The sequence below is a fragment of the Xenopus laevis genome, chromosome 1S, assembly GCF_017654675.1.
Source record: "Xenopus laevis strain J_2021 chromosome 1S, Xenopus_laevis_v10.1, whole genome shotgun sequence".
NCBI classification, from domain to species: domain Eukaryota; kingdom Metazoa; phylum Chordata; class Amphibia; order Anura; family Pipidae; genus Xenopus; species Xenopus laevis.
Genome location: NC_054372.1, coordinates 116,945,330 through 116,968,687, shown reverse-complemented (window position 1 = coordinate 116,968,687; position 23,358 = coordinate 116,945,330). Strand labels below are relative to the sequence as shown.

The 23,358-nt window shown below is 37.4% G+C and overlaps 1 protein-coding gene across 1 annotated transcript in view; it reads right to left on the bottom strand.

Moving 5' to 3' along the window:
- Positions 1-23,358, bottom strand: part of jak2.S (Janus kinase 2 (a protein tyrosine kinase) S homeolog) — a 98,153-nt gene that overhangs the window by 63,770 nt on the left and 11,025 nt on the right. The gene's annotated exons all lie outside the window — the stretch shown is intronic.

Here is a 23,358-nt window from a genome sequence, read left to right as displayed (position 1 = left end):
CATCCAAGTTACATAATATTCCTGTAGCTATGACATTACATACGCAGGCCTGGATTTGTGGCGAGGCCACATAGGCCTGGGCCAGCTAAGAATTAGGTGCGGCATGCAGCTCAGCCGCTGTCTGTGAAGCATTGGGGGGTGCAGCTCCAGAGCGCGCCGGTTCAGGCGCGCATGCGCACTTGTAGGGAAGGGTGTATGTGGGCGGCGACAGGACCACGCAGCCCCATGGCGCCCGCCCACAAGATCAGGCGTTGTACATACTACCTTAAAGGAAAACTATACATTTAGAATGAATAACCACACAGAACCTATATAATAATAATAATAATAATAATAATAATAATAAGTGACTTATTAAAGGTCCAAATTACAATAACTACCACAGAACCTATATAATAAGGGACTTGCCCAAATTACCATATTAAATATCTATCCATCTTTCTTTCTCTATCAGTTATATTACCGCCTTAATCCTTATATCTATTTACATTTTTTCCCTTGTAATGTTCTGTGTCACTGACAGATCACCTGACAGGAAATAACACAGGTTCAAATGTAACACAAAGAAGCTTGGTTGTAAAAGTTTACAGTTCTGTTCTTTTTTTGACAGATGTAATCTAGCATATATATATATTACCTTAGTTAAAGCCACCTTTACCCATGTGATAAAGGTGGCTTTATCACTTAAAGGGGAACTATCACAAAAATGTATTTAATATAAGCTTAATCATACTGGAATAAAAAATGTTGTAAATATAATCAGTTAAAAATTCGATTGCGTAAGAGTCTGCCCAGGGCATTGAAGAAAGAAAGAAAAAGATATTGTGGTGCTCGAAGAGAAGAACCCCAGGACTGGTGTCTTTTTCTGCTAACATGAACACTGACCCAGTGTAACATACTCTGGTGGTCTAGATTCCTGCCGCGTTGTTCTTCTTAATAATTTGTCCTAGGGTGTGCGTGGCACGCACTTCCGGGTTCAACAAACTGTGCGCGTGACGTCATAATGTTCGTTTGGCACAAAATTTTAATATTTAAAGGGGCTTTGAATCCAAACTCATTGGTCATTGTTAGGTCTAACTTATTAGTATCCTAGGTGCGATTTCTGTCTTGTTTGATTCTGGTTTTGACCCTTGTCTGCCTAACTATTCTGAACTCTACCAGTATTGACCCTAGCCTGCCTGACTCTGCCTGTACCGTCCCCGGCCTGCCTGACTATGCTTTTATTCTATTCCCTGAACTGTTCCTTTCGTCCAAAAACTTGGAAACGCACGTGCCCCTTTGCTCGTTCAAAACATCTACTTTGCTCCTCTCAAGGTAAGACCTGGCGGCATCGGAGTAGCTGACGGCTCCTCCCGAGGCCAAAGGCGGCTGCTACAAGTGGAAGATTGAGCCGTGAACAAGTCCATTAGTCACATTTTTTAAGAGGTATAAAAAAAAGTTTTTCTTTGAATGGCAAAATCAATGTACAAAATGGTCATCCTCTCGATTCTGAGATGTTGTTCTGAATTTAGGGAGTTGTACGTGACACCCAGGGTATCAGGTAATGGATTACAAACACTTGAGGTGCCTAACATTTTATACTTCACTTCTCCTTTACAACTGAAAAACTTTACTGGTTGACATTGCCCCTTTTAAAAGCATGCATTATACATAAATTAGTACAGTGAAAGAACAGAATATACACAGTCCCTAAAGGGAAGTATACTGTGTATTGCATTTCATCATAAACAGCTCTATTAATCATCCCGATGTAGCTAGAACTACATGTTGAAAACAATGTTTCTTGCAACACTTGACTATGGCAACTCTGTATACAGTATTTCACAAAAACATTTATTGAATAAAAAGAGCATTACTAGACCCTTGTTGCCTAATGTTCCTTAATTTGCAAACAGTTCACTTTTAAATTGCTTGAGGGCTTTTTATTTGGTCCCTGGATCTCTGACTGAACTAACCATTTGCCTTCTTCTTGCTCTAAGAGGAGATTGCTATTCATAGGTCCTGCTGCTGAATTCGAATTAAGCAAAATATCACTATCATGAAGTACAAATTAATGATAGCATGTACTTTAGACTACATATTATGTGGGTTGTGGTTTCCCAGAGCTTCTTAGCATGTAACAGGTTAGGTAAACTAATAGCAAACGTTGAAATTAGCAAAACTGTACCCAACTAGTGTGTCAAGTAAAACTCAAAGACAGGCAAAAATGTACAGATGTTCACCGGTTAGACTTTTGCAACCACTCGTTCCATCTAGCTGTATTTATGTGCATAAACACACAAACGTATGTAATATTTGTATTTGGAAATGTAATGGGCAAATTAAGCAATTCTATTATTTTAGCAATCTCTTGAGCTATGTTAGGGCCATCTTTGTGTTATCCTTGCTGCCAGATTTAAAGTGGACCTGTCACCTACACATGAAAAGCTGCATAATGAAAGTCCTTTGTAAATTAAATATGGAACCCCCAAATTTTTTATCATTAAAACATCCATACCTGTTATAAAGGTGTTTAAATATCTCAACTGTCAATCAAATATTACCTGCCACGCCTCTAAGCCCGTGGCATAGAGGAGGGGCAGTCAATTACTTTCACTTTCCATTCAGCACTTCCTAGATGTCACTGCTCTCCTCACATTCCCCCTCCCTCCTCACACTCTATAATTGTGTATGGCACTGCACATGGACATTGCATACACAAGATTTTGGGGTGATACACAATTTCCCTTAATAACGGTGTCCACAAAATGGCAGCTGTATGCTTGCTGTGATTGTATAATTCCAAGACAGAAGGAAACAAAATTTAAATAAAAAATACAGTGTAAGTAAAGTTTATTTTGCTCAACTAACATGAACAAAAGAATTTGAAATTATTTCTTAGGGTGACAGGTCCCCTTTACATTTTTTGAGATTTAATATTGCTCAAAAGCTGCTAAAAATCAAAATCCGAAAATACTCCAGCTAAAACCTGTTGAAATCATGTAAAGGTCAATGACAGATGTCCCTGTTTGATGATGGTTTTCATTGAAAACTCAAAAAAGTTTTTCTGGTGACAATTTTTAACAGTTGCACGGTTTTGTGAAGACTTCCCCTACATGTACAATTTTTGTTTGGATTTTTTAGCACATTAATCGTGGTTGGGCGTTGGGTAGAATTTTTATTCTTAATCTTATGAGGCAAATTTAAATATTAATAAATACCCCCAATAAATGTTAAGTCAGCTATGATATTTATGGCACAAGCAAAGATGATACAGAGGGAGTTATGTTAGTTAGCAAGCATGTGAAACATCACAAAAAGTATTAAAAACACACAAGCTAAAGTAGGTGCACACTGGGAACATTTTTTTTTTAAATAAAAAATAACATTTATTCAATCTAAAAACAAAACCAGGTCAATGTTTTGGTCTCCTTGCAAAGAAGTTAAGATTGTTAAAAGATCTTTTCATCATAAGACCAAGCATGCAGCTTTTTTGACCGCGCTCATTTTTACAAACACACACGCACACACGCACACACGCTCTACTCATTCTTCCTGCAATAAGCTTGCACCTTATTAACAATCCAATTCTGTGCATTAATGATTGAAATGTATAGTTGTATGAACAAACAAATGAAACCCTTACCAAGGCTTTAATGAGCTTATCTAATAAATATGGGCTACGGATTAGTTTTAATTCAATATTGAAATAGCATACATTATTGTGTAAATTGTAAGAAAAGTTTACACAACAGTTTATGTTTCCACTATGCTTTAGTTGTGAGGCTGCAGCAAGCGACTACAAAGGTAAACCTGAAAACAGTTTGTTCTGTACAAGATTTCTGCTGACTATACAGGCAGTTCCCCACATTTTATTTTGTTGAGGTTGCTTCTAAACACCAGCACATTACAGATTTCTAATTATGATTAAAGAGGGTGGAAAGAAAAACAAGTTGCTAAATAGCCCTGGGGGAAGTAGAAGGTACATCACTTTTTAACCAAATATCTTCCATAGACTTCAATGCAAATTTAACTTTGTACAGTTACGAACATGTTTATAAAATAAAATACGTTTATTGATTTAAGATACTGTAAACAAATGTTAACTGCAACTACCAAGAGCTATTCAGCTGCTCATCATAAAAGTGAGCAAAATGACTGAATTTTCTCTTGTATTAGTTAAATGGGACCTGTCACCCTAAGAAATAATTCAAAATGTATCTCTATTATGTTTTTCAAGCAAAATAGCAAGCAGACAGTTGCCATTTTGTGAACACTGTTACTAAGGTGAGGTTTGCATCATCTCAAAACCTTATTTATCTGCCATCTACACAGTTAGATGGTGAGAAGGGAGAGGAAATGTGAGGAGTGCAGTGACATCTAGGAACTACAGAATGGAAAGTGAAGTAAATACCTGTCCCACCACTATGCCTCAGGCATATATAGAATTTGGGTTTTATGTCCCCTTTAAAGAATATTAGAGGTTACTGTGGAGTTCCAGACACATTTTGCATCAGGAAAGCTCCCATAATAACTGAAGTTTTTAAAAAACACTTTCTAGACTAGAGGAAGCAGTAATCTTCCTCTGCAGCAACACAACCTTGTCCCATGCACTTATTCCCTTCCAAATGTGTAAACTGTTCAGTACATGGATTGCAAAGTACTGTGTACATTTGTGGTGCTGTATATAAATTTGCATGCAAATCTGTATGTTCAACGTATACACCTATCTGCACTGTTGCAGAATATGTTGGCATTTTATTAATACATAATAATAACCGTAAAATGGGACACAAAGCTTTATATATGGATTATAATATCCCTGTTGCAAAATACAGTAAAAGGATATTATAAATCAATGTAGAGTTCCATAGCCATATAAAATGTCACTGAATTGACTTCTAAGTAAAACAAAGCTTTACACAGGGATTATTGTACTCTCCTGTTGCAAAAAATAAAAAGATATGGGAAGTTCCACTGATATGTACAGATCCTGTAAATCTGAAGTGACGTCTAACATCCTTTTAGTTTACAACAGGGGTATGCTATTTCTTTTACAATAAGTCAAATTACACAAAGTAAAGCTACCACCATTATGTATGTCATTCATATGTACTTTAAGGGGCAGATTTATTAAGGGTCAAATTGGAAATTTCAATAACTGTGTAAACAGTTACCACCTAAAACCTGCCAAGTTCATTTACAATTTATTCAAGTTGTGAGTGTAATCGAATTTATTAGAGTAAAAAAAAATTCACATAAATTCAAAATTCGACCTTTGATAAATCTGCCCATAAACCTTAGCTGTATCTGTAGGAATGGATTTACTGTAATGTGTGATCAGTATCACCAGTGACTGAGCAGAGTGATGGCAAGGAAAATTAATTGTTGTTGAGCCAAATAGTAAAAGTGAGAAGGAGGAAAGATAAATAAAGTCTTGGGAATAAGGAAAACAGCATAAAGTAAATTCATTTGAAGGCTCTTGGCAAAGTACTGTGGATGAATATTAAATCCATTTATAGAACCAGTAGAACGTTGTGGTTGTAGCTATGTCAACTTTTACTCTTAAGAATACATTTAGGATTTTATGACAAATGTAAAATTCTTTTAAATAAAATCAGATCAGCATACAATTAAAAGCAAAACTTTTACGTCACAATTACATTTTTCTTGATTCCAATGTTTTCCAGTTTTACTTCCAAAATTAACAAAATACAGGAATGGGATCGGTTATGCAAAAACCGGTCATGCAAAAAGTTCTGAATTACAGGAAGGACATCTGCCATAGAGTTCCTTTTAATAAATAAATAAAGTTTTTATTTAACATTTTCAATAAACATTACATAGTAAGGTAAGAGTTAGAAACAGAAAGAAGAAAAGAAGGACAAGAAAAGGTAATGAGCCCAATTGTTCGTATTAAGCCCAGTCATTTGGATCCTAACTGGGTATGGGTTGTCGCTCAGGTCCTGGAGTATTATGTTCTATCCAAAGGCCCCAGATCCCTTCAAATGCTATATATACACCAATTTTTGCTTGGACAGAGAATCATTAACCAATTTTTTCCAAAAACCCAATGTGGATGAAGAGACTGACTTCCACTGTAGTAGTATCCCTTCTTTGCAAAGTAAAACAATTGTAAATAGCAGCGTTTAGTATAGTTGCTCATAGGCAGGTCTCCCACAATTCCTACGAGACACAGGCTGGTGGAAAGGATATTATTAGGAAGGTCAAGTGTCCGCTCTATATATGACAGCATTTCCCTCCAAAACCTCTTTTAAGCAAACAATTCTAATTCTAATTCTAAAAAAAAAAATCTATATATTTTTTTTTCTCTACAATAATAAAACAGTACCTTGTACTTGATCATAGTTGAGCTGCATGAAATCCATATTGGTGACAAAGCAATCCTATTGAGTTTATTTAATGTTTAAATTATTTTTAGCAGACTTAAGGTATGCTACAAATCCAAATTATGTATTATTCAGAAAAAGTCCCAAGCATTCTGAATAACAGATCCTATACCTATGTAATTTGGCAAGATGTGTCCAAACCTTTGCTTTCAAATGTATTTGGAAACATGCTAATAAATATAAAGACTGATTTTCAAATCTGGCATGGAGCTACATAAAACTGACATCACTACTAAATATATCCTATATCTTGTAAGTTTTTCAGTGCCTGAAATTACACAAACAGTATACACAAACCCAAAGTAATACAGCATTTAGACTGATTTTGTGATGTACAGACATGAGACTTATTTGGACATGATTTTGGCGGAAAATCCAAATTTCTAGAGATGGCTATTTTCTTTAAAATCAACTTATTTGTGGTATAGCTGCTCACCCTATGGAAGTACACCTTAACCCTACTTCCTAAGTGCTCATTAAGTTGTTAGTTCCCCTTGACAAAGGCTTTAGTGCTGAAACATTGGGGTATTCTCATTTTTGGCAAGTGTATCTGCTCCCTGTGGTTTGTCTCTTTTTGCCTTGATCTTGTTTCTTGGTGGTATGTAAATATTTCTGCTAATACTGTTGTATTTGATATACCAGCCTGTCTGATGTAAAAAAAAAAAAATGTTTTGCCATTTACTATAAAATTAACATTTTTTAATACCACCTTTGTCTACTAAGTCTCATTGAGTGTGCAACTCCTCTCCTTTTCTATATACTGTTTTGGGTAACTACTGTGGGATTACCTGGGGTTATTTGCACCTCATATATCTTAAAAAAGTATTTTTTTCTATTGTGAATATTGGGAGTGCCCTCCACCAACTTATTATCGTATATGCTCATTAAGTTGGGACAGTTTTCCAGTCAAAAAAATAAAATCAATAATGAAAAAGAACCCTATCTCCAATATACTTTAATTAAGAAATGTCTACTGTTTTTATAAGAAACCTGACTGTATGCAGTGAAATTCCCCCTTCATTTACTTGCTCTGAGTGCTGTGGATAGGAAACTTCAGACAGTCCCTAGCTTCTCTGCAGAGAAAGAATCACACTTTTAAACAGCAGGGGAAGCCCCCTCCCACCTTACTTCCCAGAACTCAAGCCGCTTTGTTTGTTTCCCTGTAGAGCAGCTGGCGACCGAGTACAGATTTATATCTGCAGCAGTCAGAGCAATTAAAGGAAGGGGGAATTTCACTGCATACAGTCAGGTATTTTTTTTTTATAAAAATTGTACCGATTCTTTTTCAGTTAATAAAGTAAAAATTGGATTTTATTTTTGCTATAAAATCCACATTAGATTACATAACAACACAGGACCCAGTGCAGTATGCATATTCTGTTTAATAATCTTGCTTTATTGTCTTCTGGCAGATATTGTTTGACTTTTGCTGTTTTGATAATTTATGACGATCCATAAGCAGCAGCCCAGACCACACTGAGCATGTGCATGGTCATGGTCTTGGTCTTGCAGAGATGTTTAGCAAAGTTACAAGATGGTGACCCCCCTGTGGCAGAACCAGCACTATTAACTGATTAACTAATTAAATTAACAAATTAAAGTGTTTAATTCCGCAATTACTTTAGCATCTGTAATACCAGAGCTTTTGAGGCTAAGGCCACACTAGGCGATAGCGCCGCGATTTGACTCGCAGCGACTTTTCGCCGCGACTTTTAAGCCGCAATCGCTGGGGAAACTTTTGCGCTGGCGTCTATGGGGAATCGCGACAAATCGCCAGCGTAAAAACACACGCGGCGATCTTTTCTCTACTGTCGCTCGAAATTGCCTCGCTAGGCGATTTCGAGCGACAATAGAAAAAAGATCGCCGCGTGTGTTTTTACGCTGGCGATTCCCCATAGACGCCAGCGCAAAAGTTTCCCCAGCGATTGCGGCTTAAAAGTCGCGGCGAAAAGTCGCCGCGAGTCAAATCGCGGCGCTATCGCCTAGTGTGGCCTTAGCCTGAGTGTAAAAAGGCAATAAATGTGAGAGAGGAGAAGTGCTACTGATATAGTGTCCTATGACATGCATAACATATCATATAGACATGGAACTTCCCAATAAACATTATATAGAATTATATTTTACCATTCCCTATAAAACTACCATATGAACAACAAATAACAATGGTGGCAGAGGTGAAGAAGGATTCATGAGAAATGTTGCAATAAGTGCTGGACAAAGCTTAAAAAAAAAATTTACAGACAAACAAGACAAACAAAATAATAAAATTAAATGAATCCCAAAGTAAAATATTTTATAGCCTTTTTTTATTAATAAATGTTTTATTTTATTTTTTAATTTACGAATTGTGGAGACTACTATTTGATTTATTACTGTTGCTCTTGATTCTAATTTTAAAGTGAAATGGCACACAGAGGGAGCATAGGAGCATTGGGCAGGCAGAGTATAGCACACAGATGGGGCATAGGGCAGGCAGAGTATGGCACACAGTGAGCATAGGGCATGCAATGCATGGCACACAGGGAGCATAGGGCAGGAAGAGTATGGAGCACACAGGGAACATAGGGAAGGCAGAGTATGGCACACACAGGGAACATAGGGAAGGCAGAGTATGGCACACACAGGGAGCATAGGGCAGCCAGAGTATGGCACACATGGGGAGCATAGGGCAGGCAGAGTAACATCACCTTGTATTTGATTGTAACTAACAGGCATATAAGAAACAAAGATGTTTATTTAGGTACTCATAAAGGTAGCCTTACAAGTTTCATGTACAACAGATACTTAATCACAGTGTAAGGCTACCTTCATCAGAATTGGCTCATCTAGCTGAAGGCTCAGGGTGGTGCACCTGCCCCCCCCCATTTTTAGGACTTTTTATCTTTTCATTGTTTGATTGTAATGAAGATGAATAAATCCATTATGGGTAGCAAAACAAGCTTATTGGGTTTATATAATGTTTAAACACTGACAAAAGATGAGATATGGTGATACCTTTTTTAAGGTAAAATAAATCGAAAATATGCAATTAATGATTATTATGAAAATGCTTAGAATTACATATGCTATTATTATGCAAATTGTACATTTTGGTTTGCAGGCCCCTTTTATAAAGCACTGGTTTTGGCAATAATTACTTATCCTATTAACACTCCCTTAGTTTTTATATATGTAGACTTTATTTTACCATTAATGGCTTAGTTAAATCGCAAGTACCCAAAGTCCAAAATGCCTTGCCATTGTCTAAATGAGAATGATATAGAATCTCTAAGAAAAATTCTGCACACTATGTCAGCATTGTTAAAAGAATAATAATAATAATAATAATATGTATTTTCCAACAATGGGTATATTTTTCTTAGAGGATTTTATAACAAATACAACAGTCAGTGTATATGTCTAGTTTAGCACATACGTTGATAAATGAGTTCTGTAATTCTTTACACAAATTTTGTGTTGCTAAGTTTAATGGATACTGCCATGGCAAAACATCAGTTAATAGTGCTGCTCCAGCAGACTTCTGCACTGAAATCAGTTTTTCAAAGAGTAAACTTGTTTTATATTTAATTTTGAAATCTGACATGGGACTAGACATATTGTTCCCCATGAGCCCCCAGTCATATGACTTGTGCGCTGATAAACTCTTTACTACAAGTTGGAGTGATATCGCCCCCCTCCAGCAGCCCATCAGCAGAACAATGGGAAGGTAACCAGATAATAGTTCCCTTGGTAGATATAAGAACAGCACTCAATAGTAAAAATCCATGTCCCACTGCGACTCCTTTAGTTACATTGAGTAGGAGAAACAATAGCCTGCCTGAAAGCAGTTCCATCCTGACGGGCTGGCTCTTTCTGAAAGCACATGACCAGGCAAAATGACCAGAGATGACTGCCTAAGCACTAATATTACAAATAAAAAAAAAAATTTTGTTGGGTTAGGAATTAAATTTTACATGGCAGAGTGAATTATTTGCAGTGTTAAAAGTGTAATTTAGCATTACAAACTACACCATAAAAATCATGACAAACTGTTGGAAAAATGTATTATTTGTATTAAGAAATTCTGCAGTAGTTTTACATTAGTAGGATTTCTACTTTTACAAAAATATACTGAAGGTTTTGAGGTTTTATCTTGGAATGGATCATGGCCTTTGCAAATATGCTTATTTCTGGTGCAGTGCTGTGTGTTTTTTTAGGCAGAAATCTTCATGAATCTACATATTTCTGCTCAGGGCATATGTGACTTTCAAAACAGTTGCGCTTTCATGCTGCGACAGGGTATACAGAATCAGTATATGTTAGCCAGGAAATGTGAAGTAATATGTGGTTTTCTGGTGTGTGGGAAGGTCTACACAGTGAGTTGCCTAAAAAAAAAAAGGGGTTTAGGTTTCCGCCTAACTAAATAATTAAGGACAGGTAAAAGCGCGTGACCACACCTCAGCTTTAACCTGAGTCTGAGAGGGAGAGACGCTGCTCCTCCTGTGGCTTCTGCTGTGTTTATGAGAAAGTTGTTGTTGATATGTGGTTTCCCCTACCAAGTAAGAGAAAGGGAAGGAGATGCTCCCTGTTATGGGAAGTGAAAGGGGAAAAAAAGACTCTGCAATCAAAGCTAAAAGGGAGTTCTGTGTGAGCTGAAGGTACACAGGTTGTTTAAAGTAAACCTGGTTCCAGTAGCAGGAGCCTTGTATTTAGAGGAATGAATCCTGTATGTTAGGTGGAGCCCAGATAAGTAGGTCTTTTTATTTTAATTCCAATTCTTCTGGTGTGTACTGTTCATGTGACAGCTATTCAAAAGTTAGCAAAATGAAGTGTTGTTCCTGGCTGTAAACTGTTTAGTTGTGCAAAAAATAAAACACAGGTAAAGACTAGGGGCATATTTATCACAATGTGTTAAAAAAATAAATAAATAAATAAACACCCAGCAACTACCAGGCATCACTGTATGGTTTTTAGAGATGGAGACCTCTGTTTAAAAAAACACTTTAAACGGAAACATCGTTTTTTTTCCCCCAAAAGATGGATTACACAAGATCTAGGTGGTATAAAATAATGGCGTCAAATCCTGTGTTTTGAGAGGTGTAAAAGAAAACAAACAAGTTAATAAAATTTCCATTTTATTTTGAACAGCTTTTTACCCTGTTTTTCTGGTGTTGTTTTACACAGTAATAACTTTGTGATAAATAGGCCCCTTGGTGCCTAAGAGAATAGAGTTTTCCCTGCCTCATCTGTGTTTAAAACTCCATTGAAATGCCTTCCATTGCTAATACAGGCACCATGTCACAATAAATGGAAAAAGAGAGGTTTATATCATGCCTCAAAACTATGGGAAACATGTAACTTATACATCTCAAATATAGTATTATTATATTACACCACTGAAGATGAATTCAACGACTTTTTTCAGGAATATTTAAGAAAATAGATATTGTCCTGAAAAAAAAATTATATAGTTTCCCATGGCAAATAAAACCTAAAACAAAAGTGCAAGTAATACCGAAAAAAAATGGCTGGGTAACGCTCAATCTCATTTGTGGAGAAAAATCAAATGGCACTCAAAAGCTTAAACAGCATCACTAATTACAAAGGGTGGACCAATACTTATGACCATAAAGGTTATTCTGCAGGTGAGCAAAAAGATCAGCATGGACTTTTAACAAAGTAAACAGAAATAAGGTTTTGAAATGCACAAAGGGCAAAACTCACAAGGGCTTACAGTCTAAACAGCACAAAATAATAAACTACTTATCTATAAACAATGATATAAGAGGTGATCTATAAACTCTAGAAAGTAAAAAAAAGTTTTTAAGAGTTTTATACAAATTAACATATTTTGAAACATGTTTTTAAAGAAAGCCAATAACAAAATTCCCTTTCATCCCTTTGACTTAATCTGGGCAAAAAGACCATCTTGAACCTGCTCATGGTACAAGTACAAGAGCTCTGTGTATGGACCTTTAATTAAAGGCCATGGCACACATGAAGATTTGTCACACGTGGTTAAACTTTGCCACCAAACTTGCTACAAATTTCCAGAAAAAGACTTTCTATTCAATAACATTTTGATCGCCTCAAGTAAGTCAGATTAATCTTAAATGGGATGCAAAGGGAGGCTATTTCCCAAGGTCAGGCCTGATTGCTACTAGGTTTACATCAGAAATTTCTCGTCAGGTTGCAACCAGGAAAAACTCCCATAGACTCCAATGGGTAAAAAAATTTGTTGCATGTCAAAAAACATTTAGTTGCCCATTGACTTTAATGTATTTGGTGATTTTTTGCCGTTTTTGTTGAAGAGAAACGGGTCAGATTCGCCCATCACTGATGACAAATCTCCCCATGTGCCATCTCCCTAAAGGAGAAGTTCATAAAGTAGGGAAGAAATTATGTATGTTATGTTTTAGGATTCTGTATCTGCCCAAAACAACTAAAGCCCTTCAGCAGTGAAAATCTATGTTTGCAAAGATGCCCCTAGTACAGGGGTGTCCAAACTTTTTGCAATGAGGGCCAGATTTGGTGAGGTGAAAATGTGTGGGGGCCAACCATTCAGCTCAACATTCTTTGAACCATTAACATTAAATTACAGGAATCGAGTAATCGTAGCAGTAATATTTGTGCACATTAGTGAAATGATCTGGCACTGGGTCTATACTGCTGCCATTGTGCTGAAGGTGTTACCAATAGACACGTACTGGAATGTAGTGAAGCCATTCTTCTTTAGTTTATTGTATTGGCACGTCAGTACGTCTATTGACACCTTCAGCCCAGTGGCGTAACTACTGAGGAAGCAGACCCCGCAGTCGCAGGGGGCCCAGGAGTACAGGGGGCCCGGCGAGGCCTGCTTCCTCAGTAGTATGCGCAAGTGCAGTGCTGGCCTTAAGCTGCATCATGAAGGTAGCCACTAGCCAGGACAAGCTGTTGTAATTGTTCCTCTCCCCCCCCCCCCAAAGTTCAAAAGCAGAAGAATCTCTAAAGATCCGAGCCAGACCTGCTGCATCATCAATCACTGTGTGCGCTTCGTGCAACAGCGTGTGAGGTAGCATTTTGTAATACACAAAGTTTGTTTTTTTAAGAGTGCACACAGTGATTGATGATGCAGCAGGTCTGGCATGGATCACATCAGTCAGGGTAGCGTCTAGTTCCTACCTTTCGAATGGACCTGACGTCACGGTCATGTGATCGTACCATGTGACTGCTCCACTGAGGAATTTCCTATTAGTGAGCGGAGCATCAAATTCAAGCATGGGAAAGAGGTAATGGTTCTAGTGGTAGGCTGCAGACTCTTGATAAGACCTGCAACTTGTATCGTAGATTTGGTACAGGTTGCTACCTGTACCTTAGGTTTTCTCCAGTACATTGTGTCGCTGGATGTTTGAAGCATGAGGGGGGACACTGTGCCTTGGCATTTCTGTGGGGGGGGGGCTGGTTCTGGGGGTAGTTATAATTAAAATTGCTACCGTGCTATCTTGATATGAATTCTGGAGGTATTTTACATGAAATTGCCACTGCATTCATTCTGCTTAGTGTTTTATGGGCATTATAAATGAAATTGCATTAGTGTTTTTTGTTCAGAACAATGAGAATTATAGGAAGAGGTTTAAAGGAAGAGCTAAAATAGATGCCTTGCTATCTATATATTCAAAGTGGGCATGGTCTTACTTCAGCCCCTAAGTTTGCTCATAGCCTTTATAGAGAGAGAGAGATGCAAAATTGACACTTTGCCATCCTTCTGTAGTTCTGGGATATTTGTATATGAAATTGACACTTTGCTATCATGCTATAGTTCTGGGAATATAATACATGAAATGCTCCCACTATTTTGTGCAGAGGGGACCCTAAAAAAATTTTTGCAGGGGGGCCCTGGCATCCAAAGTTACGCCACTGCTTCAGCCCTAAAGAAGTATGCGAAAACAGTTCATCTCTACGTGCCAGATCATTTCACTAATGTGCCTTAATATAACTGCTTTGGGATTCCTGATCTCACTGTGCTGAGATCAGGATAATAAATTATTATTAATTTCATGATGGAGGCTGAGGGCCGGTATAAATTTGAAAACGGGCTGCAATTGGCCCCCGGGCCGCACTTTGGACATGCCTGCTCTAGTACCTACCCAGCTTCTGCTAATTCAAAACACATAGTCTGTGCTGCTGTCAGTTACCTGAGCTTAGGAACCAAGTAACAATATATACAGAATAGAAATATTACAGTACAAAGCAGATAATTAATTAATTAATTAATTCAACTTCTGGTAACAAGACAGCTCTAAACCATTGCAATCAGAACTGAATAATCAGCCCTGTAGCATTAATCTATGACAGAAGACCTTGTTTTCTGCTTGCTGATTTGCGAATCCTAAACTTAGCTTCTCAACAGCTCCCACATCAAGCCATGTGCAGTGTCACTGACACTCCAAAACAAAAATCCAAAATAGCAAGCTCCTGTGAAAAGTTTGATGGTCTGGATCATTATTGTTTTAGAGATGATGAACCTTTTGGTTGGTACAGTCTCTAAGCTTAGTATGTAAAACATGGCATTTCTAGTTGTATTCATTTTAGGGTTTAGTTCTTTAAGGGGCATGCTCAGGCATTTTGTGCTTGTAAATTGTAAAATGTGCCATTGTGGGTGGCATTAATCACATGTTGTATTTGGGATTCCTGAACATTTGCTGACCTTTTACCAACAGCCCAGTTTTTATTTTATTTTCATTTATCAGCGGTAGTTTACCAGCGAATGCAAATTATGTTTCCTATGAGAATCTTGGAAAGCTGCAGAGTCAACTGATTTGTAAAGTTGCAGAGAAAAATAACGAGTAATGTGAAAATATACAGAACAACTTGGTAAATAGTTTTTAGCGTTATTATACTCACTAAAATAATGAAGGAAATTATTCTTAAATCTGAATCCATGGCTCCATTATTCCAAGCGGTATCCATTGAAAATGCTCTATTTATTATTAACACATATCACAGTGTTTAAAGGAGAACTAAAGCCATTATAAGAAAAACTATTCACATGAATAAATCATCATCTGCATCTGTATTCTTTAGCACCAGTGCCAGCAGCTATTACTTTTTCATAATCTTCCCTCTCAGGGTTTGAGGTCCTGATTACATGCAAGGTGATTTTATAAAGTCCAGGGATAACATTTCGGCACCATCACTTGGGCCGTCTTCAGGAGACGGCCCAAGTGATGGTGCCGAAACGTTGAAATAAATTTTTGGTGTTTTTCACGGTTATTTTTGGTAATGTATGCATCATGGTGTTGACCTAGCACCCAGGCAGTTGTTGTGGTTGGTTAAGAGTGCAATATATATATATATATATATATATATATATATATATATATATATATATATATATATATATATATATATATATATATATATATATATATATATATACACATACATATACATATACATACATATACATATATATATATATATATATATATATATATATATATATATATATATATATATATACGTAATACCTTGGATTTATGCTGATCTATATTACATAAACTTGCTGTAAGACAGCCAAACGCAGGTTGATTTGGTACAGTATCTCACCAAGACCATGTGAAGGAATATGGTACAATAGAGCCATACATCTTATGGCTACCTGTCTATTGCTCCATTTATTCAGGCCAGACACTTTAATGAAGTTACAGAAATTTCAGTAGAGACATTTAATGCTACAAGGAGTTGTGGCTGCTCTTAACCTTAGATACATAAAGCACAGGCTGACATGATCCATCATCAGATTGAAATTAACAAACCAACCAACATCTGTAGGTACATAGGTTTTGAACTGGTTTGTTTAGGCAGCATAAAAATACTAAAACTGTATGTATTAACAGTCTCTGTAAGGTATAGATGTATAATCTGTCCCATGTGAATAAGACATTAAACTGGCCATAGACATGCAGATTTTATTCTTTGTGCATCAAACTCTTGTTTGTTTCAGTCAAACTATCTACCATTAACCATTCAGATTAACCATTCAGCATTTTTATCCGACAGTCGGATCAATGTAGTGGTTACCTGCGATTTCTCCTTCACTTCCATTTTCTGTAAAACATCTGACACGTCGCATGCATTTAGTCACATTGCGACATGTCGGGTCCATGCGCACCATGAAGTCCTACCCTGATGGTTTAGGTGAATCTACAAAAAGCTCAGAGGTTTAAACTGTCAAGTTGCAACTGTAAGGAATGTAATCAGGAAATGGAAGGCAAAAGGCCCAGTTGCTGTAAAACCCAGGTACGGCATATGCGGGCATTGTGAGGATGGTTACAGACAACCCAAAGATAACCTCAAAGACCTGCAAGAACATCTTGCTGCAGATGGTGTATCTGTACATTGTTCTACAATTCAGTGCAATTTGGTGATGAGAAAGAAGCCCTTTCTGCACTCGCACCACAAACAGAGTCGCTTGTTGTATGCAAAAGCTCATTTAGACAAACAGGCTGTCCACGCTCGGCAGCCATCAAATTTAACTGAACTGGAGAAATTTTGTATGGACGAATGGTCAAAAATACCGCCATCCAGAATCCATCAAAGGCTATAGGAGGCATCTAGAGTCTGTTAAATTTGCAAAGGGAGTATTGATGTACATACAATGCTGTTCTAACATCTGTAACCCGGCGGTTTCAGAACACTTCCCACATCCATTCATGCAACTCTCACAAGTAACACCTGTTTCTAGGAGTTGCATGACACATTGGATAATCCTATCACAGTAACTATACAGAATCAACACCTCTGTGAATTTCTTCAGATGTCACCTCTTTGAAGAATTACAATGTGCCATTGTGATTGGATTAGTGGAAGAGTTTATATGCCTAGAACTTCCCACACCAGTCAGTTGAACTGTAGAAGCTGCTCGGATGAGTAGTGAAAGGTCTTCATTTATTACTCAGCAAGTCCAGTTGTTTTTAGATTTACCTATACTAGATATACCATGACCTGGATGAATGAAAATCGTCATAGTCATAAATGAGTATTGATGAACTATGTCTGTTGTGGTGCCCAAATTTATGCACCTGTCATTTTGTTATGATGCATATTGCATATTCTCTGTTAATACAATAAACTTTATGTCATTGCTGAAATACTACAGTTTCCAGTATGTTATATGTTAAAAGGAAATTGCTACTTTGAAAGCTCAGCCAATTATAAACAACACTCCAAAGAATTAAAAGGGGTTCCCAAAATGACTATGAAGATTTTCATTCATCCTAAGGAAGTGTAAATACTTGGGTCACCATGTTGATGGTATCAATACATATTCACTTGAGCTTCACTGTTGGTACGGTATATAGCGAGTCACTAATGAGATGTACACCTGATGACGACGTCATGGTTATGTTTTTGGTGCAATTATTGTCTTCTTAAAGGAGAAGGAAACCCTTTTGCAAAAAAACCCATACTCCGTGACTAAATTATGCTTATGTTTCATTGTACTGATGAATTAATACAGAGAGACTAAGTCCCTATTGGGAAGATTTTTGGTTTTTTATCCCAAAACTTAATTTATACCCTTCCATTCCTACAGAACAAGATACTACTCACGCCCCATCTGTTAAGATTTAGTAAGATTTAGTAAAATCCAAAAGATAAAGCTGGTAATGCAAAATACAGACTGTTGAAAGCTAAAACAAAAACATTTTTTTTCTATTACAATCATACTTGTATGTATTCAAATCCTGATATCAAAAATAAGTAGAAAATTAAGAAAATACAGAAGAATAACAAAACTATATAAAAAAGTAAACCATAACTAGATAACGGAAAAAATAAAAGGGGGTAAAATCTTCCTCTCATAATACTGTCAGTTTCTGTAAAACATTTGGCAGTGTGTTCTGCTATCTATTGGTTTTCAAACAGAGCTCCTCTAGTTGAGAATATACTTGCGAAGGACGCCATATATCACATAATTGCTTATACTTCCCAGTACATAGCATATACCCTGTACCAAAGGCGCCTGACCTTGGGCAGCTCCACCAAATATGAGCCATTGTACCTGTTCTTGGTATAGAACCCGGTGGGAAGGAAGGGTTGCCGAATAGGCTAATAGCAGGGATGTGTTCGGATATGAGCCCCAGCGGTCTTTTACAGTGTTCCCAAACCCAAAGGGAATGTGCTATAATGGGGTTCAATATTGGGGGTCGAGCCCTTGGAGAAAGCCAAAGCATGTTGTGCAATGGAATTTCAGGAATAGTGCTTTGTTCTTTATTTGACAATTGTGAATAGTTGGGATCAACATGCCATTTAACTAGTTGGCTCAGCCGTGGAGCTTGGAAGTGAAATCAGGAATTCCCAGACCCCCTTTTGTTCTATGTCAAATTGCTACATTGTGAGCAAATCAGGGGGTTTATCCTTCCAAATAAATTTCGAGCATATTTTTTGAAGTGCCTTGAGGAAGCCCTTAGGAGGGTCTACAGGTAATGTTTGGAATAAGTATACAGCGAGGGGTAAGATTAACATTTGACTGCGTGAATTCGGCCTAATAGTGATATAGGAAAACTTTTCCATTTATGAAGTGCAGATTTAACCATAGTAAACTATAAACCAGCAGTTCTGGATGCATAGTTGGCCAAAGGGACATAAAGGAGTGATTTGAATTACTCCACCCATGATGTCTTAAGGGAGAATTAAAATTCTAATGTTTGGTATCTAGGCAGTACTGTTTGTATGACATGAGAAAAGTACTTTGCATGTAATTGTTGTGAGGGGCTTTTTGGCTCCTTTCAGTCCTTCCTTTCAGTCCTTCTCACCCTAACCAGGTTCGGTTTTCCATTTATATGAACTATAAGAGTGTTTCTGAAGCAAACAGCTCAGTTTTACCAATGCAGGACAACAGTACATTATATTTTCATCACTTTAAAGCACTTTCATTTTTTGGTGTTACTGTTACTTTGAAAAAAATATATATATTGGAGGACATCAAAACTGTCTGCAGGTGTGAGAAACATGGCATAATGTGCAGTTGTACATGCTGGCCAGTGTCAAATAAGAGAACAAGGTGGGTGTACATATGCTGTAAATTGGATAAATGCTCCACTAGCAGCAATACTTGTTCCCTGTATGTTTTTAATTGAGCACAGAAGCAGATAAACCAACCTGGTTATTAGAGCATTATACTGCAAAAAAAAAAAATACAAAAAATGTATTATTTGGTTTTACTATGGAAAGAACATTTTCAATTTTACAGCAAATATGCAGCTGAGGAAATACTAAAAATAAACACTTATATAATAACTTAGAGACCTTTGCAAAGGCACACTAAACAAAATACTCTGTGGGTGCCTCACACAAGCAGAGGGGTTAGCTAATGTCCACTCTGTATCCAGCAGCTAGTGGTTATAGTGGTTATTTTCTTCTTATCTTTGCTTCTGCAGAAGCATAATCACTACAGTCCTTGCCTTCCTAACACCATAAACAGGTCAAAATGACTCTTTTGCCATTTGAAAAACACACCCTTCAAGTATACAAAATACGTCTCCTTTGCTTATACACTGTAGTTAAAGACAAACACTCGAAGAAATTGTTTGAATGTGACTGGGTCTGTCACTAACGGGCTTTTTGGGGATACAAAACCAAAAATTACATATTGTCTTTACATTACCATACAATACTAAGCAACTTTCCAATAAATATCACAACAGACCTGGGGTTTTTCGGATAACGGATCTCTGTAATTTGGATCGTTGTATCTTTAGTCTACTACAAAATCATGTAAACAATAAATAAACCCAATAGGCTGGTTTTGATTACAATAAGGATTAATTATATCAGTTGGGATCAAGTACAAGGTACTGTTTTATTATTACAGAGAAAATTTGAAAATGTGGATTATTTTTATAAAATGGAGTCTATAGGAGACCGCCTTTCTGTATTTCGGAGTTTTCTGGATAACAAGTATCCACATAACAGATCTCATACCTGTACTTTAGATAAAAATAGAATAGAATAAAAAGAGGGACAAAAAAATTGCAAAAAATTGTATAATAATTGTAAAATCCAATTATTACAGTTAATGAAGGTGAATTGCCCTTTAAGCTGTGAGTCTAACTTCTCTCAAGGGACCTGTAATCTTATATGGTTACAATTACTTATTTGCTTATCTCAAAATTGTTACAAAGTATCTTGTCTGAACCTCGTGGCTATTCTGGGCTCTCTGCCAAAACCAATTAAGTTAGAAACATTGTATCTATTTTTTGCTGTTCAGCACAGAGGAAATCAGGACTTTCCAGTACAAACCCATGACTGCGGGTTGAGCTGTCAATAGAGGGACTGTCCTGCTGAAAACGGGACAGTTGGGAGGTATGAGTAATACTATACAACAAACTTTGGGCGACTTTGGAAATCCATGCACCGCGAGTGCATTGGCACAGGCATTATTTCATTATAGCAGGCGGAAGGCAGTTCGGGGAGATTGACGTCCCGCAGAAGAGGCAATTAGTCGCCAGGCAACAACGTCTCCCTGAATCTGCCCATGTGCCCCTGCCCTTAAGATGAAAACAAGAAGTCTGATACAGAAGCCTATGTATACACAATAGAAAGAAAGAAATGCTATATTTCCTTTGACAGAGGACTAAGAGCAGCATTACTTTGAGGGTTTACTGATGTATTTATATAGACCTTTCTAATAAAGCTTACTTAATTGTAGCCTTTCCTTCTGCTTTAAGGAATTCTATTAGGACAAAAAGTCTCATGGCCACACAAAAAGTGCTATTAAATCACAGCCAAATTAAGATTATGAATGCCACAGCAAGCAAAACTTTTTTACAAAATTATACTTTTTTTCACAACCTACAACGATAAAATGTAAGATGGCTAGAAAAGTAAGCAAAATTGGGATTTCAGTAATTACTTTTGATATAAATATCTATCTAAGAACTACTTAAAGGGGAACGCTGTCCTTCAAACCAAAATTTGAAAAAGAGGCCCACATAACACAAGAAACCCCTAATATAACCATCACAGGTTTCTTCAAAAAGTATGAATAAATGCCATTTTCTATGCTGCAATCCAGCTGTTTAACAGTTCTTCTCTTTCGGCATCATTTGAAATCCTGGCAGGGAACTAAAACACTGATGTTAAAAATTGTAACAACTTCTCCACAGCTTACAGACAACATGCAGGAACTACATAACCCACAATGCATTGCACTATGATGTTCGATTCCTTATTGAAATCACATGTGCAGGGAATTGTGGGGTTTGGAGGATGCAGGCTGAGGACAGCTGGCTCTTGATACAAAGTAACAGTAGTCAGCTCAGCAAAGTATTCAGATAGATCAGCAGAAGAGCAGGGGCTAGGCTTAGGGAACTGTCAGAACCATTAAAAATCATGAAAAGACTACATATTTTTTAATTGATGTATATTGCAAAGTTGCTTGAAATTATGTTTACTTTTCAAAAAGCTTAAGTTATGTTTTGGTGGAGTTTCTCTTTAATATACCGGTAGGTAGTTGAAAATCAAAGTTAAGGTTGAGAATGAAAGTTAGTGAGCAAAGATAGGCTGATTTAAATAACACATACAAATTACAACCGAATCACTCCCTCTTCACAATTTTTTGTGAATTCAGTTCCCGCTATTGCTTTTTTTTTTTTACACTGGTTACAGACCTAGTCATGAGAACTATGTTGTGTCAATGCATTTATTTTTCTTATTTTGATTCTGATATTAGAAAACTTTCAAACCAAAATCACTCAACTCGGGAAGATATTCGTCTTCTTGTAGCTTTTGTGATCAATGGTAACTAAGGGAAAGCAATTAAATATAATATAATGCACACCTAGTGGCAGATATATCAAAGGTCGAATTTCAAAGTTATATGAATTTTTTTAAGCAATACATTTGAATGTTACTCACAACTAGAATGGGAGGTTATTTATGAAGAAACTCTAATGTCCGATCAAATATGAATGCTCCAAAAATTCAAATCAAATTCAAATGGAGTTGTTAATTTTCAGAAAGGCAATTAACATACTCAAATGGTCCAAGCCATTAACTTGTACATGAACTCGGCAGGTTTTAGGTGGCGAATATTCAAATTAGAACAGTTTCCAGGGTCGAGGTTTTGATAAATCTCCCATTCTAATTCAAATTTGAGTTGGAGAATTAAAATTCGAATTTGTGAGTTATAACCAACATTTTATTTCGAAAGTTCAAATTTACCATTCAATCTCAGTCTTATTTACAAAGTATGTTTACAATTATTGAATAAAGAGGCTATCAGTGTGCCAGGGATAGGTAGGGCACTGAGGAGGCAGAGGTAGAAAAGGTGAGTCTTTAAAGGAGAAGGAAACCTAGTCCACGGAGTTCACCGACGCCATCTTCTTCCAAGTGATCTTCTTCCTGCTTTGACCGGCGCATGCGCAGTAGGAGCATTTCGCCGGTACGATCTACTGCGCATGCGCCAAAAGTCACAAAGTGAAATCGAAAAACTTTGTGACTTTTGGCGCATGCGCAGTAGATCCGTACCAGCGAAATGCTCCTACTGCGCATGCGCCAAAACGCCTTTAAAGCAGGAAGAAGATCACGTGGAAGAAGATGGTGCCTGTGAACTCCGTGGACTGGACCTGCGCAGAAGGGTAAGTAACAAGTTAGGGGCATTTGCCCAGCGGGACAGGTAGGCCAGGGGGGAGGAGGCAGGGTGGGCAACACACGGGAGGGGGGGAGGGTTTATGCGCCGACTGGGTTTCCTTCTCCATTAAGGCAGGGGCTGATGCTGTGCGGACAGGAACAGGGTGATGAGGGCATAGAGACAGGACAAGACGGTGCGGGCGTAGAGACAGGACTAGGCAGAGCAGGACATGACAGTGCAGACATAGGGACTGGACTAAGCATAGCAGGACAGGAGGGTTCGGTCATAGAGATGGGAGAGAAAAGGATGGTGCAAGACATGATTGGAACAGGACTAGACTACAGCAAAAAAGGGCAGGTCAGACAAAGCTGGAGC